Here is a 12,921-nt window from a genome sequence, read left to right on the forward strand (position 1 = left end):
GATATGGAAATCTCTTGGCCACCTCTAAGAATGCTTTGTATATCAGTTTGCAACTCAAGAAATTGCTGGAGAGTCTGAGAAAATAAAGAGCTTTCTTTGGTTCTTTTAAAACAGCAGAAGCAGCTGACTTGGGGTCTGCCCTGGGCTTCTTGCGGATATATATTAGCAGGGATTGAATTGAATGGAAGCTCCTGGAGAGAATGCGAGGCAAGGGGAAAATGTTTTTATAAGAAAAAGAAATGGCAAAACTTAGGGGAGAAAGCAGAGAATGTGAGACCTTGAACCGAGCCTCTTCGGGGAGGGGGGGATAAAAAAGAAAAAAGTGCCCGCTTGAATAATAGACTAACTAGCGACCTTGAACATATATAGTGTGCATAATAAGAGTGAAACAAAGGAACCTCTGAATATGAGGCTTTCTTAGACAGGAGAATAATAATCACAAGTGGCAAATTTAAAAAATTGAAGACATGTAATATAACAGAAGTAATGGGGACCTGAACCAACCTGAGATGAGAGAAATGACTGAAGGGGTTTAGCAGTAGGCTGGGCTTGTGAATGGCCTAGTTACTGCTTGCAGCAAAGCCAAGATTTTCTTTCTGCTCCAGGAGGATTTTATTGATGTTTTAATATCTTTGCCTATGTGTAAACGCCACTTCTTCCTCAGACCGCTTGCCAAATTTGAGAGGGGGGGAGTTTCTCAGCTCAGTTCTGCTACCCAGCTGTAGCCAGTCCTCCCTCTGCCCTCCTTGTAATGCAGCCTGGCTCCAGCGCAGCACATAGTGATGCTGTGGGGTGGCATCAGTTCACGTGAGCGAGGGATGTGGCTGGATGCTCGCCACTGGTCTCGATGGATCTGGCAGGGTCAGAGGGTGTATGGGTTCCCACTGGCATTCCCACTGAAAAGTGATAACACTCCCAGTCTGTTACCAGCGCTCTCCATAGATGGTGGGAGCTAATGTACATCACTGAAACAGCAAGGGCTCTCGTACTGCTTTCCACTCTATTACAGCATCTCAGGTGAGCGTTGACAATTCCTTAAGCCAACTTGACTGCTTGTGGATCATCTGTTTCTTGCTTTCTTATTCTATTGTGAGTGCAGGTTTAACAGGGTGCTCACCTGAAGGCAAAGTCCCTGCCCATGCTGTAGCTTCCCAGGCTCTTTTTCACATTGGGTATGAGTGTTGCAGAATATTTAACCCCAACAGTGAGACACCTTGCACTTTTCCTGACCAAAACCCTGTATGCTGTAGCCCCTTTGTAACTGTCATTCACAGCTGCTTCTGGTTTGACTTCAATACCTCCAGGAGAAATGTCTTAAATGCCTTCTCCAGATCATCAGTGGAGATGTGAGACTCGCTTCTGAAGTGCTCCTTCGCATGTAACCCTAGTTTGGTTTCTTCTCAATAATCAGAGTTACTACTTTATGTTGGTGGTATTGGCTGGTTTGAGATCTACATTGCAAGATTTCCTCCTAGATCTCCCCTCAGTTTGTTGTTTGTCAGAGGCTGTGAGGGATTTTTTTACTTCAGCTTCCCTCTTCATCCCTTCTGTCCTCAGAGCTTGCGAGTTTGTCCTCCAGGATGCTCCTCCAGCGCTATGCCGTGTGCCATGGATGCATGCAGTGCCCATCCCCATGAACGGGCTGGCTCTGCCACCTCCCAGCTCTCTCATCTTCCCAAAAGGGGACCACCTGAGAACGGGTTTTTCTGTTTGCATCAGAGATGGGATTTGTCTGGACCTCTGTGCTATGGAGGTAGATGGCATTGCTCGCGTGAGTGAGGTTTGCCACATGGGCAGGTCCTTGCTGCATCTATGCCTAGACCTTAGTTCTGCAAACTGTCACTAGAAGACTGCATATGAGGGAGTCTACGGGGCCAGGTATCTCTTCCTCTCCCAACCCTGGCTGAAGCCACTAATGACTGGTACAGAAAACTCAGACACACCGATGTGGCTTTAGCCAAGCTTTGCAAAGCCAACGAGGCTGGATTTTTTTTTTGGTGGGCTTCTACCCCAAGAGGATGCCACTTGGCTGCTGGATCCTTCTGATGGAGGACCCATTCCTTCACACAGCACAGTGAGCCCTGCCAGGTTCCCCTCTGCCTGGCTCCTACTGCTTTGTGTGGATCCTTGTGTTGTCCTCATTCTTCACGCCACAAAAGATTAAAGATAATACTAATACTAATAATATAAAAACGCCCTTCTGAGAATGGCCTGCCGGCTGGTATTATGCCATATAAAGACTCTGTGAAATAGCTTGGGTAATTTACACTCATTAGGAGGAGAATGCAGTAGATTAAAGGTAGCAAGGGTGAATAGCTTCCCATTTTTGTCAAACTTGCCCAACCTTTTATTCACCTGCTGAAGCCATTATTTTATAATAATAAAAAAGAGGAGAAAGAGCCTTGCATGAACTTGGGGAGAAAGGGAGAGAGTGCAAGCTAGAAGCTATTTTCTCAAGAGAGAGAAATGCAGCATTATAGATTAAAGGTGAAAAGACAGCCCTCATTTAAATCAATCCACCTCTCCGAAGCATATTTATTCACAGATTAATTAGAGTTGCAAATGAAAATGATCTGGTTGGTGGGAACATTATTGAGGCCTTTAAAGTGTGGGAGTGAAGATTAAAAGGAAGCACACTTACCCTTTCCTTATGATCTAAAGAGAAGATCAAAAGAGTCGGTGTCAAATTAACAGCCCTGATGATTTCTCTCTTCTTCTAGTCCTCTGTTTATTATCTAAGGCTCATGTTGATACATGCAGGATGAAGACCTGCTTTCCTAAGCAGCTGGTGCATGAAGTGTGCAGGGACCCTTCAGACAATTTAGATCAGGTAGAAAGGACTGCAGCTATCTGACCAGGGACATAGGGAACATGCGTGTGTACGAGAGAGGGAAACCTTAAAACTTTGCCTGTCAGATGACATGGAAGGGATAAAATTTTCATTTTATGTATTGGGGTGTTGAAGGGAATTGTTCAGGCTGCAGATTAGTTTACCTAAACTGTGGTTTAGGTAGTTTAGTTAGTTTACCTAAACCTAAAACCCGGTTAACTGAATGCCCAGCCTCTTGTGAGGCTGTGGGATGGATTTGGGACTTGCTGTTGGATAAGAAACATGATTTTGCTTAGCTCGAAGGGAGGGGAGGCAGGTTCAATCCTTGTGAGACTCCACCAGGAGCAAGGCAAATGCAGCAAAGCAAGGGAAGTCTATTAAACCCTGCTGGAAGGTTATAGCGGGGCGAATCGGCACCAGGCGAGACTGTACCTTGTCATGGGGTCTGTACACATGCCTGTTGGAGGCAGGATTGAGAGAATCGCAACCTCTGGTGCAGGCTGGTTGGAAGCAGAGCTGCCAGGGAACATCCCAAAGTCCATCACACTGAAGCTTCTTGCCTGTTGGATTGCAGGTGCTCATTGGGGAAGATGGTAAATGGCTGCATTGGGAGGCAGAGGGAAAGATATGCTTTGCTGAAGACCTGACACCAGGTTGGGTACGGAGGGAGGGAGATGCATTACTGAGTACGATACCATAATGGGGAAAAGCTTGCTGGCTTGGGGGATTGAGCAGATTATGACTAATTTAGTAGATATTTAGCAGGGCAATTCTACTGCCCTCCAAATGTAAGAAACCCATATAGTAAGCATGTGGCTGTAGATATCCTCTCTGTTCTTCATTTTTGAGTGGGTTTCCAGTCTCAGACCAGACTAGCACACCTGCGCTTGCCGCAGAGCACCAAGCTCAGTTGCACGAAGCAAATAAGAAGAAAGGTAGATTAACAGCATCACTCTCCAGGAAAAAACTTCATCTTCCTCTTGCCCTATGGAGCATGTTATCAACTTGAAAAAACTCCCAATAGGAGAGAAAGCAAGTCCACACCCAGCTCTCTGCAAACCCAGGCTTGAGAATAGCTCTGCTTGAAGAATCATCTAAAAAGGACCAGAAATAAATTCCCCTTGCTGAGATTTTTCAGAGCATGAAAGCTGTATTTAAACATACTAAGAGGGAGCATTTTGCAAAAATATATCATTTTAATATCATCTTTTAAAAAAAAAACACCTTGGATTCTTCCATATTTTAAAAAATGAAAAGAAAGGTGCAAAAAGGCATATACTTGAGAACATTTTCCCTAAGCATGTCTCATCTATTTTCTGAATTTTGAAAGCTGGAAAAGAAACATCACCCATAACCTTGGGGTTTTTACATGGTGGCCTTACCTGTGCAATGAATGCTGTATAAGCTGATCTCTCTCACCACAGACTAGCTCTGCTCTGGTGTGTTGGATGTGTCCCCACGTGTCTGGTGAGGATAACGGTAGCAGCAGTGTAGACGAGGCTCAAGGGGTTGTCCAACTGGATGGTCGCAAAATAACCGAGTTCTCTCTCACTTGGCAACCATGCCAAAATATTTTAGATGCTGCAGATGTAACGTAAATGCACTTACTGCAGTAGTTCATCACTTTTTTCCGAGCCGCATTAGAAAGAAGAATTAAGAAAGGGAAAACCAGCTGAATCCTCTGTTTGTCTGCTATCAGCGTGGGCAACACAGAATGGCCCTGAAGCACTTGTCGGAAGCAGGAGAAGCAGCAGCCAGATGTATTTACTGGCTCTTTCTGAAGCCAGACAAAAGCTTTCATTAAGGACAACTGTTTGGGCAGCTTCCTTGTGCTCAGTGCCTGATAAAAGGGCTGACCATGGCTCCAGAGGAGGCTTTGCAGAGGACGGAGGGAGAGGCAGCCCAGCAGACACAGCTAAGCTGTGGCGGAGGGGTGTCTCAGGATCTGGACCTGCTTTGGGGTGCAAACAGTTGAGTCCATCCTGAACTAGGACTGAGGAAAAATCTTGGCTAGTGGTTTGGTACTGACTGCGAGGGTTGGCAGTCTTCTTGTATCAGCAGGTGCTGGTGAATCCAAATATGTCCAGGTGATCTGGTTCACAGTCGTGTTTTGCATCAGGAGGAAATGTGCTGTCTCTGTGCTACAGCAATAGGAGGTGGCTGCTTTCCTGATACCCACCCCTGGAAGGTATTCAATGACAATACAGTCCATCTCACTCTGCTCCTAATGCTTAGGTCTATGTACAGAGGATGCCATCTCCTGAACTTCTGGAATGTAATATTTTTTCTTAGGAAGTCTGAAGTGGGAGGCGTGTGAGTTGGGTGCTGATGGCATGGCACGTCTGGGACTCGAGAGGCTGGCTCCTCTGCAGGAGACCTGGCCACCCCGGGGCAGGCTGAGCCGCGAGCGATCCTCCCGCCAGGCACACGTCCTAGACAGCGACTGACATAGGATGAGGGATTGTTCCACCTATTTCTTCATTACCGCACATCTCTGTTAATTTGCTGAGTTACCCCCAGGGGATTTGGCATGTCCGTGTGTACTCAGATTTTCCTTGCAATTGAGTTCTTCCACCATCACAGACATCCAAGCCTTGTGCAGACACTCTCTGTATGAGGAACAATACAGATGCGCTGCGGGGGGGAGGCAGGATTGGCCCCAGCTTTTATTCAGCCTCCTGCTTTATTTTTCTGTTTGTTTCTTTGTCAGTCCCTGTCCTCTCCACCTTGCATGTCTCTCCACAGCCATGCAAGCGTGGCATGGCTGTTTGCCGTATCAAGTTACAGATGCAATCTGGGGGGGTTGCTCAGGCATAAGGGGCTCCACACGTTTTGGAAACGGTGCTCTGGCCATGCCAGAAGTTGACTTGCCAAGTATAAGAGAGGACTTGAGACGCCTGCTCCAGACTGTGTGGGCTCAGCCAGACTTCCTCCTCTCTGCAGCAAGGTGAATGGGCACCGTAAGCGCTGCGCCAAGCATTTTGCTAATGGGGCTGGTTCCTTCTCAAAATCTTCTGTACGTTCAGGAAAGCCCAGCCATGAAGATTTCCGTGGAAGGGATCAGCTCTGGCTTGTGTTAGTGACTTGGGAATCTTGCTGAAATGGCATTTTCAGTTTAAAACATCCACTTTTCCCCTTAAAGCACAGTTTGCATTTGGATGTGGATGCAAATGAGAAACCTAATCAGTTTTTTTTTACTCTAAATATTTTGTTTCTTGTTTGAGAAAACAAAGCACCCGTGTGTGAAGCCATGGTTTGTGTTGAGTTTTCTGTTCTTATTTTGGTTTTGATTTTGACCTGTTCACATAGGACAAACATTTTGCCTCTAAAAGATTTAAATGAGTCGGGAGACTTGTTCCCCTCCCAGCTCTGCTGACAGGTTCCAGGGTGTTTTCAGATGCTTTCCTGAATTGATGATTTCTAGGTCAAGGAGAGTGTTATGCTTTTTTGACCGTTTGTCTTCTGCTAATCGCTGTCAGCACAGAGATTTATGCATTGATAGTGACAGCAGATGGGGTCACTTCTAATAGGAATTCAGACACCAAATAGTGAAAGGCATATTGGGGTGTATGGCATGGGAGCTTTTAGCGGGTACACTGCAGATGCCCAGGGACTCCACTGTACTGAAAACATTTCTGTTTTTAATGGAAGTCCACAAGCTGAAACGTTGCTGTTTTTCTTGGAATAAATGCATTTACATACGCTTTTTTCTTTTGATAGCTGTTATGGGAAATGGTCCCATTTCTGGCCCAACATCCGTGGTTGTGTCTGCCTATGTACTTCAAATGCACTCAGTCTATGTAGCTGGTCCTGCACTATGAATGGTGAATCTGGTTCAAGGGGTCTCCAGCTATCCTCTAAATATGTGATCGCTTCCTGCAATACAGACCTCTAGAACTGAATAGCAAGCCATCTGCTTGCACCCTGGTTTCTTTTTCTGGTGGAGGGAACATATGCAGTGAAAGAGCAAATCCAGAGTTTTCAAGAATGCCGGAACAAATCACCGCACCCAAGTGGCATCCTGTACTGGAGCGGGAGGTGGTGGATGCCCTTGCAATCTTTACATTCGTGTTCAGGTGTATGGAAAACTACAATTCCCAGGAAATCCAATGTCTTCATTTCTTTTGACATTGTCATGGCAAAGATCATATAAATCAAATGTTTTTCTGTGTGGTGAACATGATGATTCAAATTCAGTGTTTGTAGTCTGCTTAAACAAAGAGTTAGATCAGAGTTACAGAAATAAAATGACTGAGATATGGGAAAGGATGCAGCTGTCATGGTTTTTGATTGTGAACTTCAAAGTAAGTTTGTCTTGAGAAGCACGATCATTTATTTTTAATGAAGAAAATGAGTGAAGACCTTTTCTTTTCTCTTGCGTATACACAGAGATTGGATACATATGTGTGTCTCTCCCTTGCATTCCGTGCCTATTGGTTAACGGGGATTTCAAGCTTGCCATTTTCAGGCCTTTTCTGAATTTAGGTCTATTCTCTCCTAGTCACCTGTGTCTCCCTCATCCCTTCTTTTAGTTGACAAAGCGCACACCCTTGAGGCCCAGATGTCTTATTTCTCTCATTTCTTTCTCTCCCATAACATTGTACCATTTTCCTGTACAGACGTGGGAGCACAGCAATATCTCTGCAAGTTCTTTCTTTAAAATGGTCTGAACAAATCAACTTTAACCAAAGAATTGTGTTTCATGACAACTTCCCAGGACAAGAGGAAATGGCCTCGAGTTGCATCAGGGGAGGTTTAGGCTGGATATTAGGGAAAATTTCTTTCCTGAGAGAGTGGTGAGACACTGGAATAAGCTGCCCAGGGAAGTGGTGGAGTCACCATCACTGGAGGTGTTCAAGGAACGTGTGGACGTGGCACTGCGGGACATGGTTTAGTGGGCATGGTGGGGTTAGCTGATGGTTGGGCTTGATGATCTTACAGGTCTTTTCCAACCTTAGTGATTCTGTGATTCTGAGTCTGTGATTTTTGCAGTAGGGAATTGTGACCTTGAGTCCTGCAGCAACCCCAAAATGTGTGATATGGGACTATAAGCTTCTATTCTTCTGTTTTCCTAATGAAACCCCCATGCTATGCATCAGCTAACCTTGCTACATGCTAGGTTAGGGGGTTGACTCAGAGAGGATGTGATCCTACAGCTTTGCTCCATGACTGGAGTGGCTTCTTTGCCATGAGTGGTGGAAACCTGGTGCAGAGTATTGTCAGCTTCAACAGGTCAAAAGGCATAGGAGGAAGTTTCTTACATGGTGCAAGCTCAGGCTCTTCCTTTTTGCCTTGTGGATCACAGATGCTGAGGATGTGGGGACATGCTCTCCCATGTCCTCGTCTGTTTGCTGCTCTGGTAGCTGTGTGCTCGAGGGCCTGAGATGCACAAGCACATTTTGCTGACCTCTGGTTTTGGACAAGTACCTTGTCGCAGGAGATGGTATGTGTTGGGACAGTGCATGTCGAAGGGGTTAAATCAGCTCAGCCACTTATGTCATGCCAACTGTCAGATTTATGGTCAGATCCCTGAATGTTAAATTGGGTAAAACAACAAACCAGCCGGTGGACCATGATTATGCAGCCACCAGCTGCCATCGTTGTCTGTGTGACGTCTGGAGAGCATCCCATCCTGGTCTGGTGGGTCGGAGAGGTGGCAGAGGATGGACATGGGATGTCCCAGCCAGAAAGTACATCCTGAGAAGAGGAGTTAGGATCCTCTCAGCCCACCTTGAGCCGTGAGAAATGAGGTGAAACAGCCAAGAACAAACATTTTGTCAATAGGTATCAAAAAGAAAAAAAAAAAAAAACTCTAAGCACCCTTTGAAAGCTCCTGAGCACTGGGAGTGATGCAGAGCTCTGGTTAATGGACACTCCCTAAGGTTCCCCCCCCCGCCCCATGTACCACAATTGATTGCAGCGAGATTACGACGCCATTAAAATTCACTCTGCCCATAAACTAACGCTGTGGAAAATGCTGACGTTTATAGCGGCTCCTACAAGAGACATATTTCAGTATGAAAGTGAGTCCTAATGCAAGAACTTTATTTAGGTAAAACAACATCCAGGGAGGGGGGAGAGGAGGAGGAGAGGTGGTGGCAATTGCAGAGAATTTTATTTCTTTCAACTAATGGGTGTACGGATGCTAAATTTAAAAGACATTTTTAATAAATCTATTGGCCTTTGACAAAATCAATCCAAACCCCATAAACCAAGAAGTCACCCACTTGGTATTAATGAGGCTACATTTGCATTTATTTTTCCTTTACACTAGACAAACCATTAATTTCGTGTTTATGCTTCCTTTGAAGTCTGAATGCTTGTAGATAGATGGCCACATCAAGTCTCCTGCTGCTACATTAATATTTTGCTATAAATGATAAATTTGACCATTTTCTACAACACCCCTTTTTTCTTTAAGAAAGCTGAGAAAATGCGAGCAATAAGTCTTAAGCCCCTGAAAGCTTAGCTGTTTTTTTAAATACTCTGCAGTCATTGATTATTAAAGCAGTCATAGCTTTAACTTTGGGTTGCATTTGATGGCACCCAGCATTTTGCTACTGTAAATTGAGATGTTCATTAACCAATCGGGGTCACACTTTTTGCAAATCATCTTTCATTTGACCAATGCAAAAACTGGACACTGCCAGGTCACCTCTGCTTCACCCCATCTCTGGCCTCTGAAGGTCTCTTCTTACATCTTCTGGTTGCTTCCATGCAAGTAAAGTACATCCTTGTACCCCATCAAGACAGCAAAGGTGCCTTTTGACAGTTTTACAGTAATTCATTTATTTCATGCCTTTTTTTTTTTTTCAGGATGCTCTGTTGCTGACGTAGCTTTCTGGGACTGACTGGTACTGGAAGCTCCCCAAAGCACCGGCTCCTAGAAGCAAAAGGAAAGACCCTTCTGAAAAACTTGCAGGAGCCTAGGACAATGGGTAGGAGGGAGATTTAACCCCTGCAGGGACTTTGGAAAAGATTTGTAAGTTTTAGGAGTCTTGACCCTTCTCTCAAATCATAGTCCCAGATCCAGAGAAGGGCACAGGTTTGGTGATGTTCCACGTCCTCGTGCTTGATGTGGGTCTGAGAATGGGTTACATGAACTCGATATGGGTGAATTAGACCTTTGTCGGGTGGAGTGGGACAGCTGATAGCCAAGAGAGTCCCTGCAGCCAGTGCATGGAGTTGTGTGGCAGTAGGGAAAGCCTAGGAAACACCTAAGGTGGGGCTAGAGAAATGGTGACTCTCTGAAGGAGGCATTTTCTTGTGGCACAGGTTAAGGACCTGCTCTAGGCTGGTATTCACATCTCAGACATGTTGCTGGGCATGGTTAACCGGGCTGCTGGGACACTGTGGAAGATGCACTGCTTTTTATACCACTTCGATGGGACTGGGGAGGGGATGTCCAGCTCTCCTCTGTGCAGCAGGTTAGACCTTCTCCTGAGACACTCGTAGAAATTGGCCCAGACATTTCTCATGGACACTGCACCTTGGAGAACGTGTGGCATCCTGACTGGCCAGCCCTTGCACGAGGGCAGCGCTTCTGCATGTGTGCTTTAGCAGGGATTTAGATGCTAGCAGACACTCAGCTGCCAAAAGAGAGCTGTTGTGGTCTATGTTTCTTGATGTAGGTGCCTAAATTCTTCCTTGAACACTCCTTAGAGGTTTTCAGATCTACCCTCTGCTTGTCACTCCTTGCTCCTCAAGAAAAGCACGGACCTGGAATCTTTCAGGGCAACTGCAGAGCATTTTGAAAGAGACAGTGACATGTTTCAGTGCTTTTGTCTGACAGACAGAGCCCGGTGTTGCAGCCCTGCTGCCGCGCCGGCGCTGCCTTTACCCACGGGGCAGGGTGCTAGGGCGTGAGAGGCAGATTCAGCGGGCTGAGCACTGTCTGGGTCCCAGCCGTGGCTGCAGCGAGCCCCAGTGCAAGCTACGTGTCTGCAGCAAGTTAGGTTTTGGTTCCCTTCCAAAGTCCTCTGGCAGCACATCTCTGATCCATGCTCCTTTTCAGCTCTGCTGCTGTCTTCCCCAACGACTTGGGGATGCAAAAAATGCATGGGATGCAGGGATGTTCAACGATCTGCAGTGAGACTATGGATTAAGGGCTCCTTCAGCATCTGCCTTTTCCCCTTTCCAGTAGATCTTTTATCTGTTATCTGACAGGTCTCCCAGCAGCTTATGTGGTGGAGGGTATGAGCTGTATTTTCCCCCTCTCCCCTAATCGGAACTCTTCTGTGCACACACTTCCTAAACAAGGAGCAGGGACCTGAGCATGAATTAGTAGATTAAATATCACTTTTTTGGGGTTTTTTATAAAGCATCTTTTATAACTATGCTGGGGTTAGATTTCATATAACCCTTGTTTATTTTCTTTGCCAGATGGAGTTTATGGAGGAGGGAAGGGATGTTATATCAATAGGGGAGTGACTATTGACACTTGCTGCTATGAAGTGCCTTTATGTGCTTTCAAATGGCAGGATTATGCTCCGGATGGCTCGGTGCCTGAATTGTCTCATGCTCTATTAACAGCCTAGATATGGAGGCGTGAACTGATCTTGGAGGTCTGACATGAAAGAGGACTGAGTATTGAATGTGCAAGTTGCACCCACTCTGGCTTTTTCTTTGCTTCTTTTTTTTTTTTTTTAAATTGAAGGAACATTCCTACTTCTACAGATATTATGAAATTCAGCCCGCTGGGATTCACACCTCCCTTCCAACATACCTGGGAAGGACTTGCACAGCGGTCCGACGCATCCCTTGCGAAGAGTTAGGCTGCTTAATTCAGGAGGCTGGCATGAAAACCTTGAGACTTGTTTTTAACAGTTGTGTTATAATTTCTCATCATTCTCATTCAACTATTTCTCATTCAGCTCCCAGTGTCTGGACTTGAAGGTACACATGTCCAAGCTTCACACCAAACCGGTCGAATGAGAAGCATACTTAAAAAAGAAAGAATGTCTCGATTCAGGTCAGTAAAGGAAGTGGTGTTTCAGAAATAACATTGGTCTCATGAGAGTCCTGTTTAAGTTTTCCCATCTCGGGCAGCAGCTCTGATAAACACAGTCCTAAGGCAGGCTTTGTGCCAATGGATCTCTCCCAGCATCCAAGATTTGTGCCCAGCAGAAGCTCAGTGTTTAGACCTACTCCAGCTGGCCCCTCTTTTTTGCCTGCCATCCTGCCAGCTGCTCACATTCTGAAGACAGTGGATGTCTTCTGGATATATCCACGTTTTTTTTCCCTTCCCCAACAAGTGTGAACACGCTAAAGATGAAGTGAATGTGGTAGACACTTCCCGTCAATAATTAGAAATGAAAGCAAGCATGAAGCAAATAAGTCTGAGTTACTCTCATGAAAAACTGAAACTCATATAGGGATTTCAGAAACCAGCCTCCTGTCTTTAATTTCATATTTTGGCCTCTTTTTTCTTTTTTCTTTGAAAACAGAAAATATATGTCTAGTGTCTAGGACCTGGGAACCACTCCTACCCCACACTTCTCACTGTTGTTAACGTCTCTTCTCATGCTATGGTAATACCAGTGTCAGAAAGGGGCTGAATCTGACAGAGAGTCTGGGCACTGGGGATCCTCTCCACCCCTTCTGCAGGAGCTGTACTCGCGCTCTGGGAAGGGACATTAGCTGAGGAGGAGACTTTTCCCTGTAGCCCTCAAAATCTGCCTTTGAGCGGAGCTGGGTTTGTAGCCACAAACCGAAGGAAACCTCCCAAGCCACAAAAACAAATGTAAGCATGAAGCCCAGACAATTTTAATGGTGGTGGTTATTAAGGGTTTTGCTGCACCTTGGACCTGTTAACTTGTACTGCTCAGGGGCAACGCAACATGCTTTGAATAACCAACCTTATGCAAGCAGATCGCTCGTTTTCACCTCTGGCCATCCGCTTCTGCTCTGATGTTCCCGTGTGTGTGTTCATAAAAGGACATAGTTAACAGCATTGCCACAGTTTTAAGCCTCTGCCAAAGCTGGAACCTGTGCTGGTCAGAGAAGAAGCACCTAGTCTGGTGGCTACTATCAGTCCTGATTCTGCTCATTGAAGAAAATTAAGCAGAACCTCCTCCCTATAGAGATGATCT

Source organism: Gavia stellata, chromosome 11 (assembly GCF_030936135.1).
Source record: "Gavia stellata isolate bGavSte3 chromosome 11, bGavSte3.hap2, whole genome shotgun sequence".
Classification (NCBI taxonomy): Eukaryota; Metazoa; Chordata; class Aves; order Gaviiformes; family Gaviidae; genus Gavia; species Gavia stellata.